The 12168-nt window shown below is 44.3% G+C and overlaps 1 pseudogene; it reads right to left on the bottom strand.

The window, feature by feature from the left end:
* Positions 1-687: 687 nt before the first annotated feature.
* On the bottom strand, positions 688-1393 carry LOC147723091 (uncharacterized; annotated as a pseudogene).
* Between the last annotated feature and the right edge of the window lie 10775 nt (positions 1394-12168).

Genomic DNA, 12168 nt, shown 5'->3' with positions numbered 1-12168 from the left:
ACCTGGAGGAGATGGTGGGCTCAATCATAGAACCTGAAAGCGTCTGCGGACTGGGAGATGTAGACAGCTCAGCCAGAGCTGCTTGCAGAAAAGGTAAGACGCATGCACAGCAATACCCCCCACACCATCATCCTTCACTTTACCCTATGTGGCTAAGTGAAATCCAGTCCAGTACAGCTAGCACTTTACAGGAGCAATGCATTATGGGACATGTAGTCAGTAAATGAAAGACCCTGTCATACAGCACAGCAACCACCAAGTTAGGGAAATGATTCCAGACTGAATGAAGCGTGGGCAACATGTACATTGTTCAAGTGTGATTTTTTTCATTGTAGTGGCTGTGAGGCAGTAGCGCTTAGCTAATGTATGCTCATATGTCCACAGGTGAGACATCTCGCAGGCTTAACTGGGAGATGGAAGGCACAGCACCAGAGAGGGATGAGAGTCAGGAGCCAGGTCCAAGTGCACAGAATGTATCAGAGAACACAGGTGCACCAAGTACACAGCCACCATCCCAAGACACAGAAATGGCTCCAGAGTTGCAGGCATCCCCAGAACGTACACAATCCCCTCTGTAACTGTCATCCCCAGAAATGCCTGCATCACTGCCTGTGACAACACCTGCATCACAACAGAGTAGGAGGCATGTTGTGGCCCTACTATTGGAAATGGAGTCGTCAGCAGGTTTCATGGAGGGGAAAGACACACACCTTGCCTGGGGAAGGTAGCTCTGCCACACTGCAGTCCAGTGCAGAGGTGGCCCGTACTGGTACCAGATGCTGCAGGCTCTGAGTAAGCAGTGTAGTTGCACGTGTGGAGGGTACCAGTGTGTTCTGTGGCCTGGAGGGGAGCATGGTCAAAATCCAAAGGATTCAGGGAAAGGCCATCATGTCTGTCCAATGCCAAATGAGGAACCTAAACAACAATATGGAAGACATAGGGAAGGGCATCAGAAAACAAGTTGATATCAACAAGGAGATGGCTGCAGGGATTTGTGATATGTCACAATCGGTGCACCTTCTGTGCACCAAACTAGATCAGGAAATGTCATCAAGTGGCAAGGAGAAGCAGCGTGTGCAGCAACAAAGTAAAGCCATCAACCACCTGGCCACAGCCATTTCCCTGCTATGCAGGAGATGCATAAACATGCAGGAGGGACTCATACAAAATAGTAATGAGGCATCTAGGGGCATTGCTAGGATGACCAGTGCTGTTAAGGTGCTGATAAATGCACAAACAGCACAAACTGCTGCTCTGGATGTGCCAGAGAGTGAAGGGAGCACAAGTAGGAGCAGCATGGCAAGCCCCCTTGTCGTAGAGACACGGAGGAGCAGCAGGCGCCACGGTGAGGCAACAGCCCAAACGCCAAGTGAAGATAGCCAGCCACAAACATCTGGCAGTGGTAGGCGTGGACGCAAATGAGTAGTTCAGTTAATGGGGAAGTGACCCAGGACTAACATCATTGAATGTATATAATTTGTGTTGCACAATTGTGCTTTAGAAACCTGCATAGTGACAAAATTAAACTACGTTGGGTGCATACTCCACCTGTCTGTGTCTCTTTACTTACTTTAAAGTAGTTGCGTGTGATCTCTTCCCGTCTGTGTCTGCCATCTGTTGCTGTTGCTACTCCAGCAGTGTTGGGTTCAGGCAGTGCTTGTTCGCCATCATGGTCCTCATAATCAGATAATGCCACCTCGGTGCCCTTCTTCATGGCAAGGTTGTGCAACATTTCACAGGTTGCAATCATCTTGCAGCAGGTCACTGGTGTATAGTGGCGTGCCCCTCCACTTTTGTGGAGGCAGCGGAACCTGCTTTCCACAGCCCAAAGGTGTGCTCCACAATGTTCCTGGTAGATTTGTGTGCCCTGTTGTATCTCCTCTGGCTGGGGGTTGAAGGGTTGAGGTAGGGAGTAAGGATGAAAGACCAGACCCCTTATGCACTTTCCCCTATATGTAACAGAAAAAGACATTACTCATCCACACATTCACATACATCTGCAATATGTATCAAGGGAGTGTCACACAGTGTTTTACCTAGCAGGTATCCTTCGCCAAATTCCCACACTGTCAGGTGTGTGTATATTCCACTGTTTTGAAAGATGTATGAGTCGTGGGTACTTCCAGGAAACTTGGCAACTATGTCCGTGATGATGTACTTTGCATCACAGATTACCTGTACATTTATGGTGTGGGTAGACTTCCTGTTCCTATAAATGTACTCTGTTGCCGCAGGTGGACATATTGGTATGTGGGTGCCATCAATACAGCCAATGACGTTGGGGAAATGCGCCATTTGATAAAACTCTGTCTTGGTCCTGAGCTGTTCTGCATGCGTTTCAGGAAAGCTTATGTAATAATGCATTCTCTGCATCATGGCCTCTAGGAAGTTCCTAAAAAAACATGACAGGCAGCTCTGGAACACCCCATCTACCTCAGCAACCTCACACTGGTAACTCCCAGAGGCAAGCAGGTGTAAGCTACACAGCACCTGCACATGGGGTGGGATGGCGTGCACCCTTGGGGTTGGGTACTCCAAAAGTGGGTGGAGGTCCCTGATCAGCTCCAGGATGGTTTGGAGGTGTAGCCTGTACCTTTGTATGATCTCTGGCTCAGTCAGTTGGAATAGGGTGATTCTCTGCCTGTAGACCTGCTCCTCCCTTCTCCAGACCCTCTCTCCTTCTGCCTGGAGCCATAGCCGCCTCGCAATCACATAGAATGCCTCCATTCTGGTCCAACAGTTGTGTTTTAGACACTTTTTTATAGCCTGCACCTGGTTACCACCTGATTTGAATTCATGGTAAATACAGACTCTTAAATATCGAATTTCATGTAAATTCAGTATTTTAAAGGTTACCTACATCTCAAAAGTCATTTTTACCATTTCTGATTTACCGAATCGGAAATTTTACCGATTCGGTAAATTTTCCAATTCTGTAAATTTTCTGATTCAGTAAATTTTCCAAATCGGTAAATTTACAGATTCGGTAAATTTACCGAATCGTATAATTTTGTGGCCCCTACATCTCAAACACCAAAAACCGGTCGGTAACGTCCGAAATTCTGTATTTTCGGCCATTACTGACCGGTATTTGGTTACCTACATCTGGCCCCAAATTCTTGGGCTGATTAATAATGCTGAGGTTTAGTTTTTGTGACAGGAGCCTCGTTGCCTAATTGTAACTATTCTCTGACCCTGCTTCGAGGGTCAGAGCAGGGTCAGAGAATAGTTGAAAGTAGGCAACAAGGCGCCGCTCAGGAAGCACTTACAGGGTTACAGCAGGTGCCCAAGTTGAAGTTAATTTCTTTGTAACCATTTTGTAAATGGTTACAAAGAAATTAGCTTTAACTTTACCCCTGTAAGTGTTCCTGAGCAAAATTCTTCCCGCTCGCGGATTCGCGATTTTGCCGCAATTTTGCGCGATTCTCAGATCGCGAAATCGCGGAAAATCCGCAAATTCCGCGAGTGGAACGAATTTTCTGCCCATAATGATATTTAACCCCTTAAAAATAAAAAATGAATAAAAACAGAAATATTTTCTTAAAATTTAAACTAATAAAATACAATTAAAAATAGTAAACCCCACCTATAGAACACATTTTTTTTATAATTCTCGCTGACATAATCAATACATACAAAACCATTTTTTCAAGATAACAAATGAAATATTCAATAGCAAAATGTTTAAAAACCCAATTAAACAAACAAGATAGCACACCGTCCATTACAAAATAAAATAATTGATCAACAGTATATACAATTATACCTATCATATTAAAACTTAATTACAACTATAATTCATTCATTGTCAATTTCAAAATGATCAAACTTATTACCGTAATCAGTTATTTCTCAATTTTACTTAATATTAATTAAAATACTACTTATCCAAACGCCCAAAAACCTGCAACCCTGAACTTAAAATGTAATAAATGCCTCTTTTTTTTAAATATATTTTTTATTAGTAAATCTGGTGCATACAAAAGAAAAATTCAATCAGTTTATTAAAAGTAGCGTTTAGACATCCCTATGATTTCAATACAATACATTTGAAAATAGACCATAAAAATTGTTTAGCGGTACATGAAAACATCCGAATATACAGTAAAATTCATATAAAATTTCATTATCCACACCCACTTAAAAAACATAAAAAAAGGAGTTTATAATCTAGCTTCCCTCCAGTTTTTGAGGGGGGCCCAGATGTTCTGGCCCAGCTCCCGCGACTTTTTACCCCTTCGGGAGTATAGTGCTGCTTCCATATTGTGAATCCCCAATAACCTTGACAGCCACATCTGAAATGAGGGAGCCGCAGAATCTTTCCAGCCCAACGCCAATATTATTTTTAAAACAGCCACACATAAAAATACAAAAGCTTCCTCCTCCTTTTTCAGTCTCAATCTAGAATCAATGCCCAGGATCATAAGAGGAGGGAATAAGGTGATTTTAATCTCTAGCAGCCCCTCCCAGAATCTTTCAATCTCTGTACCTAAATTCCTAATTGCACTACATTGATATAACATATGTACCAGGTTTGCCAGACCCTGGAGACATCTTGGGCATTTATAATCATCTTTTCCCCCCCACTCAAATAGCTTAGCAGGAGTATAATATAGATTATATAGTGTCATATAGTGTTGAGCCCTGAGATTCAAAAAGCGGAATACATTCCCTGCCATCAATAAGGCTCTATCCAAATCGATATCAGGGTCATCTAGTTTCAGGGCCCAATAGGCCTCCATCTTCTCTATATCATCCTGCAACATAGGGATCAGGCCACCATATATCGTACCAATCTTCATACCTCCTGCCAAAATATATTCTAAATTATTACTTTTCCCTCCTGGTATAATCCGGGGCCTTACACTGATTAAATTTTGAGAGATCTGTAAATATTTAAACCTTGATTCAATGGTATTCCAAATTTCCGCTGTATATCTATGAAAGTCATTGGGCCATTCCCTCCCAGATATGCCCAATACTCCTAATCCCTTGTTCCTCCCAGATTGCCCAGGATCCATTACAATTTAAGTGAGGAAAAAGGTTTTTTTTCCACAAGGGTGTATAATAATTAAACTTAGGTATTCCTAAAATTTTCTGAATCTCCTTCCAAACCCTTCATATGCTGTTGAGTACCTGGTACCTTTTTTTGTTGTAATATCGTCGTTCAGTTTTAAGCAGTAGGAGCCCAAAGGCTTTCTTTCACAATAACAATTCAAAAATAGAGGGCGGATATATATTCCCATGTGTACTGTAATAGTATCCAAAAGTATCGCCATCAAAGAGAGAGGCCCTCATATAAAGCCACTGGATATTTGGGACCCCTAATCCACCTCTTTCTTGTGGTAGGGACAAATATTTGAGGGACCTTCTTGTTTTCTTATAATGCCAAATAAATTTCATAAAAACGGACTCGATGGACTTTAACACACTCTCACCCACCATAAACGGGATCGCCCGGAAGAGATATAATACTTTCGGAAGCATTGCCATTTTAGGCACATTTGCTCTCCCTATTATGGACAAATGAATGGAGTCTATTCTTTTTAGCTCAGATGATATTGAGTCAATCAGTGGCCCAAATTTATTTTAATTATAGACTCCATTGAGGGGGTGATCCTAACCCCCAGAGAAGTTGCTGAGTCTGTATATCTGCCATCCAGTCTAATAATATCATGGGAGCATATTAAGTTTGTCTTATTTTCATCCAAGAGATACCCCGAATGCTGCCCGAACTAAGTAGTTATTGCCCTTAATACAAGCATAGCCGCATCCGGTTCCGTAGTCATTATTGCCAAATCACCGGCATATGCGAGTACTTTGGTTTCAAATCCGTTGCATATGACTGGTTTGATACCCTCATGCCCCAGTATCTTTCTAATTAACAGGTCAAAATAAAGGGCAAATAAAATTGGAGAGCAGGGGCACCCTTGACGCGTCCCCCGAGAAATATGAATTATATCCGACCCTCCACCCATTAACTGAATTATGGCACATGGGTCAGAGTACATTGCCTTAATTGTCTTTATTATTATGGGACCAAAGCCCCTTCGCTCCACTATCCCCCACAAATACAGCCAGGTGACCCGGTCGAAGGCCTTTTCGGCATCGAGAAGGAACATGGCGATCCGGCCCCCAGTGACTGCATGCACATCAAAGAGCGTAATTGCTTGCCTTATGTGATCTGTTGTTCCTCTGCCCGGAATAAACCCATGCTGCCACAGAGAAACCAGACTGCCAATGACCCCTCCCAGCCGATTTGCCAGGACCTTCGCATATATTTTGGTATCTGTATTTATGAGGGATATCGGGCGATATGATCTGGGGTCCTCCTTGGGCTTACCCTACTTATGAAAGACAGCTATATTTGTCTTCTTCCTGGAATCTGGCACTACCCCTGAACAAACTATACCACAAAATAAATCAAGTAGAATCGGGGCTAAAATTGTCTGGAGGCATTTATATACCTCGAGTCAAATGTTATCAGGACCTTTGGCCTTACCGGCAGCTAAATCCTCCAGCACCTGAATTATTTCAATCAACGCTCTTTATCTAACTCAGCTTTCTCCTGGTCAAGACGATTTTGGCCCAGATATTTATCGGCCAGACAGGGGGAGCCTTCCCTATCCTTTTCCTGGTATAGTTTTTGATAAAAGTCCTTAAACACCCTTCTAGTGGCTTCTACCTCCGTATATTCCTGGTTGGCAATCTGAATTTTATCTATCACATTTTTACTGAATCCTTGTCTAATTCTCAATGCTAGGAGCTTTCCTGCCTGCTCCCCTGTCTCATAGATTCTGCCCCTTTGCCTTTGATAATCATCAGCGCTTTTCTGCGCCTTTCCTTTATACTCTTCTGCCTAGAGAGCCAAGATCTTAGATAAGCTCCGCCCAGCATCTTTCCCATCTAAAATGCCTTTTACACGCTGTTCCTCTGCCTGGGCTAGCTGTTTCATTAATACCTCTTGTGCCTATCTACTTTTTTTCCTCTGACTAGCAGAGAAGCTAATTGTTTCACCCCGTAGGGCTGGTTAAAGTAGTCCCATACACAGTTCCAAATAACAGCCTTCTCTCAAATGTCCATTTTGACGGGGGATATTAGCCAAATGATATTCATAACTTAAAATTAAGGGGTTATGATCAGATAATGTCTTTGGCATTTTAGTAATCCCAATCTTGGCCACCTCTGAAGATGATATAAGAAATAATCTAGTTTTGTGTATTTTTTGAAGGGGCATGAAAAATTGGTAATCCCCGTATTATATGGTTCCTTATCCCCCCAAACATCCACCAAGCTATGTGTATCAATTAAAGCAGACAGAACTCTGAACACTCTGGGTTTCCGCCCAGTATAGACTGGCCTGTTATTACCACCCGCAAATTCTGCTGAGATTTTGAAATCCCCACAAATTATTAGGGGCTGCGGCCATTTCAATAGTTCCACTTCTAATTTATCAAAAAGATCTGGTTCATCTTGATTGGATCCATAAATTGTGCACAGGGTTATCCCCATCTTCAATTCCACGATCGCCCATCTTCCGAGGGTGTCTGCTAGAAACATCTTAATACCACCCAGGTTATTCTTGGCCAGAATTGCCACCCTCCTAACGATAGAGGTCTGCGTGGAAGACACCAGTATGTTGAACCCCTTAACATTTAAAAGATGTCTCTTAGACCAGGGCAAATGGGTCTCTTGTATTCAAATTATATCTAGGTGATTCATCCCTATAAAGTGCCCTAATCTTTGTATTTTATGCTAATCATTCATCCCCCCGATATTCAGCGTACATATCTTAAGTTTTCTCCTCATTGGACATTTGTTCTACATCTCCCATCAAATCCCTGAACTGAGCATCAGCAGTTATTAAGACTACCTGTTTTTTAACGCTTGCAGCAATGCACCAGATACATTTTACTTTTTCTTTTTTTACCCCCTTTTTATCCTGCCCCCCTTAACCCTTCCCCCCGTGCAACCCAGCAACCACCTATTTGCCCTTGTTCCCCCCTCAGTGAACCCCTTCCCAACCCCCAACCCCTTCCAAAGTGTACCTACCCCCCCTACAGGACGCTCAGACCTAAGTCTGTGCATAAGATGTACGCATTCCTAAAAGACCACAGTCCCTGGGTGCTGCCATAAACTAACAACTCTAAGCAATTAACCCTTTGTGCTTCAGAGGGCAGAGTAAGGTAAGACAACACTCCTCTCATAAATTGATAAACGTTTCCCAGACTTACCTATTCCCTACCCAGTCTAATCCCCCCACGCCATTTCTTTTGTAAGATCAAGTAATGATGTTTATCACCATTTCCCCCCCCAACTCCCCAACCCCCGCACCCCCACTGAGTTGAGGGACAAGATGGCGGCCGCTTAGGTGGACGTGAGCAACACTAGCTGGCTGCGGTCCGGTAATTCCTATGTGGCCCTATCATAAAATGCCCTGTCACGCTAAAAAAGCATATACCCCCCATTCTGCTGAATGTTGCTTCTTCGCAAGGGGATTCGGCCCCAGTACCTTGTTACAACAGTGAAGTGCTGTGTTTCATTCTATCTGAAGTGATTGGTGCTCCAGCTGGTAGACGGAGAGACAGACATGGCCCGAAGCTGGCTACTTGCTGCGTTGGCTCCAAGGCTACTGCTGCTCAGAAAGCGCGAGCTGAGGCGCTGGCAGCGAATGCTGTAGTGGAGATGTCGAACTCTGGAGAGAATGACCCGGGCTCAGGAGAGAGCTCCCCCGGCCGTCTGCATCGACTGCTACAGCCGGACCCAACGAGGAGAGGAAGGGGCGGGACATCCGCTGCGGGAGCCACGAAGGGCCGGTCGGTAATTGACCCGATGCACAGAGGAAAGGAGCATGCTGCAGGACCATTGAATGAGACTGTGATGCCTGGATCCGAACCATCGGAAAACAGAGAATTGGATGCCGGGGGTGAAATTGACACCAGCACCATGGCAGTAAGTTTGGGGAACACTGAAAATGACATTGTAACCAGCCGGGGAGAATCAGATGGCAGTAAGCCCCATGGAGAGGGACTTGGTTGGGGTAGGGGGGTGTATACGGAGAATGCGGCGCATCATGAACAGTGGGAACAGCTTACTGGGAAAGAGAAAAGTAGCACCAACAAATTTAGTTCATATAATGCGTAGGTACACGATCCTACCAGGCCTATGATTTTTAACCCCGTGAGCCAGCTTGGGAGAAGGAATATAAATAACATAATGGCAGCTAGGACCCCCATGGAAGACCAAAATAAGGAGAAAGCCGAGAAAGAGTCTAGCGAGTGCTTTTTTCTGTGACAGAAGAAGCAGAATGGTCAGATGAAGCATTAAGCACTTTACAGGGTGCGAGCAGTTTAGAATCAGACCCTGAGGACAGTGGGAGGACCATCAATTATCATCTAAGAAAAGGACTGAAAGGGGAGGGGAAAAAAAGGATCTTTCTTGGGACTATTCCGCCACTATTCCACTTTCAGGGGCAACTGGAAAAACACCTCCAGGGACAATGGCTGAACCTTCTACCACTTTAGAGATTATACATCAAGCTATCTTTGCCCATAGGGAAGAGGCTCGACAAGAGAGCCGTAAGGCACAGGCAGTGATGCGAAAAAGTCAGGGGGTGGTAAGAAATATTTCGAAGGCATTTTCTAATATGGGAGAAAGAGTGGTAACTTCACAGGTCCCGTCCAAAATAGTAAACTGATACGAAGATTAACTAGAACACTCGAAGCAGTAGTGAATGAAACTACCTCCGCTCTAGGCAACTTAACAGAGGAGCAATCTGCCATGCGGGTTGTTGTTCTCCAGAATCGTCTTGTTATTGACGTCATCCTAGCAGATAGGGGCGGAGCTTGTAAGGTCATCGGGTCAAGTTGCTGTGTTTTCATTCCAGAAAACGCGCCTACAGTATATAAAGCTATTACACGTCTTCATAAGATTGCAAGTTTGATACATCAGAATCCAGGCACCTGGACTTGGTCCGGTTGGTTCTGGACAACGCTGACCGCTTGGGGATGGAAGATCCTATCCTTCCTAGGCATTGCCCTTGTCATAGTATTCAGTTGCTGCCTGTGCCTACAGTGTGGGCCAGCGATTTGTGGTCTGTGCGCCACTTCATGTATTGCACATTCCAGTTTTCACTTAAAACGCGAAAAGAAGAAAGAAGAGCAAATAATGTTACAAGAACAGACTGATCGGTTCATGAGAATCGATATATCATGAAGGGTCCGTAGGGAACAAGGAGGGAATGAGGAAATATAAATTTTATGGTCGAGAAATGTTCCCTAACGTGTACCCCACCGTCTCCATGTACCAGCTTAAAGTGCATGTAACTTCCCTCCTGTGCCAGCTATGAAGACGCAAATACATTTGCGTCCAACGTTAACATGTCCTCTTTCAGATCCACCCTGAATGGGTTGAATATTCCGTTTCTAAGTATGCCATGCCAACGTCTTTTTGTGGTGTACTTTACACGTTTTTCAGCTCTGGCGAAGTAGGCCCTGAATTCTGCCATCGAGCCTTTTTCCTGCCTTCTGATTCTGAACGCCTCAGCCTGGGCTGCCTCTGTACCCGTGACCTCTGCCTTACTCCCTGTGCGGCTAACGGCGCTTGGCTCAGCCTGCTGCCTGCCAACACTGTATTCAACCTTCGAATTATCTGTTCCGCTCCTCAAACATACATTCCTGCCTACTAGTTCAAGTAAACATCTTCCAGCTGCAGAGCAAAGGGCCCGGCCTCACTGTCTCCGTGCAAGTAATTCATAGCCTCTGTTACCATGGTAGGCCCATGCCCCCTCGCATCTCATGCAGACACTTAGACGCTTATACACGCACTCACAGTCAGTATAGAATAGCCTCTGCCCAAGAGACCTTTTCCTCTAGATAATATGGTTCCCAAACATTAGATATCAGATATGATATAGGTACGAGTTGATCTGACATGCCAGACTTCTGTCTCTTTCCGCTAGTGTAAATGTCAAGTCCCCTGCACCCTCCAGTTCCACGTCATTCACGCGTCATGCAGCTGCGCGCGCATCCAGGCCTCAGATTTCTGCTGACATTGCCAAATTCTGCTAAGTACCCACCTACTCGTGACACTTACATGTGACGTTTCTAGCACACACCTCTATGTCCATGCCTAGTTCACGCCTTTTGATTACGTATTGCTAACGTATTGCTAACACGTGTATGCTGTTATCTTGTTTCTCTCAGCTGTTACGCCTACTGTATTGGTATTCATTCTATGGTTTAGGTATAAAAGTTATGTCTTGTCAATAAAGTATGCTCTATCCCTTCCTGCACCCCAGTGGTGGCAGGAACCCGATATCCGATCTGGTACCATGACCATTCCTTTTTAAGGAATAAAACCCCTAAGAACTCTAACACCAGGGACTCTGCCTCTTTCTTTCCAATTGAGTTATTTTTTTGTTAAGTACTTACCTGCATAGAAATTAGGACGGTAAATCAAATATTTACCACATTTGCAATATGGCAGTCGGAATTGAAGCTGAAGATGTTGGGCTTTCTGACTGACATCAAAATAAAGGGCTGAATGTTAAAAAACCCAAAACTTACCTTCAATATTTTGACAGGTGATATTTTTATAACCAATATATTGAGACCAAGATACAATGCAAACACAAGGAGATGATGGATGGAGCACTGAAACTTTTCAGACACTCACCCCCAATCACAGATCTGGGTTGAATTCAGCATCATTCTTTCATTCACTTAGCCACCCCAGTTCAGGCTTAACCCTGTTTCTCATGGGAACAGGCCATCCCAAACTGCAAAACCTTGTCTTCCCTTTAACGGACAAAAGCATCCTGGGAACGGTTTTGGGATAACACCCCTCATCAGCCGGGCTAGCTTGAATCCAGTGACAAAGTGAGCAAGGAACCCACATCCGGGCATACCCTTTCAACTTAGGATGAACAAAGCAAACACAAGGAGATGATGGATGGACCACTGAAACTTTTCAGACACTTACTCCAGTCACAGATCTGGGTTGATCTGGGTTGAATTCATCATCGTTCTTTTGCTCACTTCACCACCCCAGTTCAGACCCAGTCATCGGCAAATCAGTCTTGACCCTGTTCCTCATGGTAACTGTCCAGACTGAACTGCCAAGTAAGGTCTTTCCTGGACCAGAAACAAGCATCCTGGGACCGTTTTT

This window comes from Lissotriton vulgaris, chromosome 4_1 (assembly GCF_964263255.1).
Source record: "Lissotriton vulgaris chromosome 4_1, aLisVul1.2, whole genome shotgun sequence".
Taxonomy (NCBI): Eukaryota; Metazoa; Chordata; class Amphibia; order Caudata; family Salamandridae; genus Lissotriton; species Lissotriton vulgaris.
Note: the sequence above shows the minus strand (reverse complement) of the source record. Positions and strands in the feature narration are given on the sequence as shown.